This window comes from Procambarus clarkii, chromosome 4 (genome assembly GCF_040958095.1).
Source record: "Procambarus clarkii isolate CNS0578487 chromosome 4, FALCON_Pclarkii_2.0, whole genome shotgun sequence".
Taxonomy (NCBI): Eukaryota; Metazoa; Arthropoda; class Malacostraca; order Decapoda; family Cambaridae; genus Procambarus; species Procambarus clarkii.
This window is the reverse complement of record NC_091153.1, coordinates 7,110,669-7,116,235: the sequence shown is the minus strand read 5'-3', so window position 1 is coordinate 7,116,235 and position 5,567 is coordinate 7,110,669.

The window sequence follows — 5,567 nt, the reverse complement described above, 5'->3', positions numbered from 1 at the left end:
CATCTAAATATATGTTTACTTTTTACACAGAACATTTCATGCTCGTCCAACCTTAAATAAACAAATAAGCAGAAATAATAATTCACACCTTCGGATCACTCAGTCCATAGGTATGAATTTATTTTGCCAACGGGTTGGTGACCAAAACACAAAAATGTCACTTCAACAACTCAAAACTTTTGTCAATTACAGCGAATAATTTATAAAGCAAAAATAAAATCCCATCATTGGTACTGATAACTCTCCATATAAGTTGTAGTTCATATAACTGAGGAACTTTGCCTACATTCGAAATATCTGTATATATAAAAAAGCTCCTCATTACAAATCACGAAAAACTATTTACCATAAAAAAACGAGAAATAATAATGAACTTAATAGATAGACTACATTTGCAAGTTAAACTATAAATTTAAATGATTTACAGCTTTTTGTATTCGCGAATATAACGTTTTCAAAAGAATTTACAGAAAATCAAATGCAAAAAAAAAAAATATTACAATGCAGGCATCAACACAGCTTCCAAATCACAGCATCTATTACAGTGGAAAACTTCACAAATTACTCCATCGACCTCATAATCATTATAACTTAACAGTTAAAAAAAAAGTTTTCAATCCAGCAATTTGGTGAGTTTGTGAGCGGACCATTTACAGGGAACGTAAGCAGAATTTTAAGCAGTAAACCCCTGGTCTACTCCTCTAGGTAACCCCCCTCTTCCCCAACCCCCCCCCCTACCTTCACCCCACTCTCCCTACCTTACCCTTGACCTCTCTCCCTACCTTACCCTTGACCTCTCTCCCTATCTTACCCTTGACCTCTCTCCCTATCTTACCCTTGACCTCTCTCCCTACCTTACCCTTGACCTCTCTCCCTATCTTACCCTTGACCTCTCTTCCTACCTTACCCTCGACCTCTCTTCCTATCTTACCCTTGACCTCTCTCCCTATATTACCCTTGACCTCTCTCCCTATCTTACCCTTGACCTCTCTCCCTATCTTACCCTTGACCTCTCTCCCTATCTTACCCTTGACCTCTCTCCCTATCTTACCCTTGACCTCTCTCCCAAACTTACCCTTGACCTCTCTCCCTACCTTACCCTTGACCTCTCTTCCTACCTTACCCTCGACCTCTCTTCCTACCTTACCCTCGACCTCTCTTCCTACCTTACCCCTCGACCTCTTTTAAGTGAATACTGATGGCAATTCAGTACTGAATTACTACCAGTAATCACTCATACTGGCGATGAGTCACAATAACGTGGCTGAAATATGTTGACCAAACCCCCATACCAGAAAGTGAAGGGACGACGACGACGTTTCGGTCCGTCCTGGACCATTCTCAGGTCTATTGTAAGAATCGACTTGAGAATGATCCAGGACGGACCGAAACGTCGTCGTCCCTTCACTTTCTAGTGTGTGGTTTGGTCAGCATACTTCAGCCACGTTATTGTGACTCCTCGTCTGCATGTATTTACATGCTCCAATGAAGGATGTCTCCTTCGATCAACTAATATTGATCTGACCTGAACACAGCATTCGTGAAGACTGACATCTACAAACCGGTGTCCCGAAGAACCATATACGAAGTGAACATAACACAAGACTCACTAGGAACACGCTAGTAGATAATACAAAAATCCTGGAATCCACTCACAGGCAAGAAGGCAGTTATTCTCTGGCTCCTTGCTATTAGGTAGTTCCGTACCCTTGCTGGGGGTTTTCTGCTAACTCCCGCAAAGTTTGAATAGCAGTCTCGTGTGTGTGTGTGTGTGTGTGTGTGTGTGTGTGTGTGTGTGTGTGTGTGTGTGTGTGTGTGTGTGTGTGTGTGTGTGCATGAGATATGCAGATAAGAAAAATAAGACGGGAGTCAGGACATTAGACAACCTATGGTCAGAAAGGTGGTGTTGAAATGCATTCAGCTCCATCCTGCAGGCACACACACACACACACACACACACACACACACACACACACACACACACACACACACACACACACACACACACACACACACACACTCACACACACACACACACACACACTTCCCTTGGGTTCCTCTCACCTAGTGACTCGCCTCCAGCTGCTTCCTTTGTACGTTCCTCTCACTGGGACTGGTGAACGCTCACTGAGAGAACCAGGACGCATTTTCAAAATTTTTTCGCGAAAAAAAACATATATATATATATATATATATATATATATATATATATATATATATATATATATATATATATATATATATATATATATATATGTCGTACCTAGTAGCCAGAACGCACTTCTCAGCTTACTATGCAAGGCCCGATTTGCCTAATAAGCCAAGTTTTCATGAATTAATGTTTTTTCGACTACCTAACCTACCTAACCTGACCTAACCTAACTTTTTCGGCTACCTAACCGAACCTAACCTATAAAGATAGGTTAGGGTAGGTTAGGTAGGGATGGTTAGGTTCGGTCATATATCTACGTTAATTTTAACTCTAATAAAAAAAATTGACCTCATACATAATGAAATGGGTAGCTTTATCATTTCATAAGAAAAAAATTAGAGAAAATATATTAATTCAGGAAAACTTGTCTTATTAGGCAAATCGGGCCTTGCATAGTAGGCTGAGAAGTGCGTTCTGGCTATTAGGTACGACATATATATATATATATATATATATATATATATATATATATATATATATATATATATATATATATATATATATATATAATCAATATTTCTAGCACAATTTTTCTCTTTTTCTTTATGTTTTTCTTCATTTGAGAAGGAAGTTGAAAAATTAAGTCTTCAAAGTTCATGTTACAAGGTTATTATGGCCTGATGCTAGGTGATACATTTCGTTGACCCTTGTCAACATTGTTGACTGAGGGTGTTCAGTGAGGATGTTGTTCTGAGAAGACGGGGGCGGCAAAGCGAAGGGCTGCACCAATATGAAGAGTGTCGTAATTAATAAGGATGGTTCCCTAAGTTGAGTTGGATTCAGCAAATAAAAAATCCCTGGCATAAGGGGCTTTTACCACTAGGTGGCGGGCTTTTTGGTCAACAGATGCATTTTCGAGCATTGTTAAGGCAGTCTTTTCCATGACGGGAAACACACACACACACACGCACACACACACACACACACACACACACACACACACACACACACACACACACCCTGGAACCTGTACATTAGTTGATTGACAATTGAGAGGCGGGACCAAAGAGCCAGAGCTCAACCTCCGCAAGCACAATTAGGTGAGTACACACACACACACACACACACACACACACACACACACATACTCCATACACAGTTTCAAGTGTAGATATGATAGAGCCCAATAGGCTCAGGAACCTGTACACCTGTTGATTGACGGTTGAGAGGCGGGACCAAAGAGCCAGAGCTCAACCCCCGCCAGCACAACTTGGTGAGTACAACTAGGTGAGTACACACACACACACACACATGTATGTGTACTCACCTCTATAGATTATATGATAGATTATATATATGTGTACATGTGAACCTCTATAGATTATATGATGTTTCCATAAAAAATAACAGTCGACTGATACCCTGCTGAGCTGGAGAAAGACTAACTGGGCAGCCTCCAACGACTGGAAAATTGATCACCAGATTCAATACTTAATTCCATCTATTGTCCTCAATTTTCCCCAAAGAGAAGTTTTCCCCTTTTCATTTTCCATTTTCCTCTGGAGAAGTAATGAAACGCAGATAATAAATCAAGAGGCAATAAATAACACATGATAAAGTAAGGTTGAATAACTAAATAAATCATAAAACAATGAGGGAATTTAATTTAGTCTCATGGCGTAGATAAATTGTTTGGAAAATGAGGCATGAGGGATTTGTATAGTACCGGATTATGAGTGATGGTTGGGGAGTGGGTGGTGATGTAAGGAAATGAGAATTGGCTGTAGGGAGAATTGGAAAAGGGGCAGGGAGAAGGGGGGGAAAGAAAGAGGGAGAATGAGTCAGGAGGGTTGGAGAATGACTGAAAAAACTAGAGATCAAACTAGAGTTCTCAAAGAAAACTAGAGGTTCTCAAACAAAACTAGAGTTCTCAAACAAAACTCTAAAACTAGAGTTCTCAAACAAAACTATAGTTCTCAGAGAAATCTATAGTTCTCAAACAAAACTAGAGTTCTCAAACAAAACTAGAGTTCTCAAACAAAACTAGAGTTCTCAAACTAGAGAACAGACAGTTTGAGATCGGGAAAGAGAATGGGCGTGTGAAAGAGAAAGAGTGAGAGGTAATAGGGTGATGATGAGGGAATGGGACAGAGGGTTGAATAATGTGGAAGTGGGCGATATAATGAAAAAGGAGGTGTGAGAATAGCTACGATGAAGGGAGGATGAAAGAAAATGCCACAACATTTGAGAAAAGCGAGAGAATGAGAGAGATGGCGAGAGAATGAGAGGAATAGGGGATAGAATGAGAGTTAGGACTGACATGAGATGAGCAGGAATATTGTGTCCTATCTAGTACCTCACAAAGCATTGGGATGTAGCTTATACACACTCAGGCTTACATAGTAGCAGTGGAGATTATATTGTGAGACACTCAATTTACACATTTGAAAATAAATAAGTAGCTATATTTCGGTCTGTTTCTGAACCATTAATATGTCGTGTAATGAAAAAATGATTGAGAGAGTAAGAAATAAGAATGTGAGCTGATGAGTGAGAAAGTCAGAAGAATACCATTGAATTCATATGCATAAGGAAAACTGCCCAAGGCCATATAGAAATAGAGACAAATGATATAGCAACTCCTTTGAATTGAAACAGAAAAGAAACAGATCCCGTAGAAATTAGAGGTAAGCCAGGCTATGTTTGTCAAGAAAGTTAGAACAATTATCTTAGTACTGAGAAGGAAACAATCCAATACCATAACCATAACTAAGGTTAAAGTTGTTCACGTTGTATATGGATATGTTCATGTATGCATATGTATAATGTTGTATAAGTACATGTATATTCAACCAGATGACGTTTCTGAAGGCCTGAAGATTTTTTTAGAAGATCAGTCAATAGGTTAATAGTTCCTAAGACAACATGAGAACACTAGAACATAAGTATTAGGGAAATTGTAGAATGCTTATTAGCTCATACGTGGCAGCTCCTACTTATATTCACCCAAGTCTGCTGATTTAATTTTTGTGTGTGTGTGTTCTTCTAGTCTGTCATTAAGAGTAGGACTAGAGTCAATAAAGTTCTTTAGAGGAAAATAGGAACAGAACAGGGAATACATTTTCAACAATATTTTCTGAGACTTTCTGTCTGTTTATATTATTCATAAAAATAGGCATGACCGTTGTAGTAACGCCAAACAATAACATTCCAATTTTTCTGTTATAACAGCAACATCCTGTCTCACTCCCTACCGTTGCTGCTGGCTATCCCACCCTGTCTAAGCATTAAATTGTATCACTGAACTACAACTGGCCAACTTTTTCTCAAGCAAACCACTGCTAACTTTCTCTTTGAACCAACCAACCCTTCCCTCCACCTCCCCTGGGTTCGATCCCAGGCGCCGGCGAGAAAC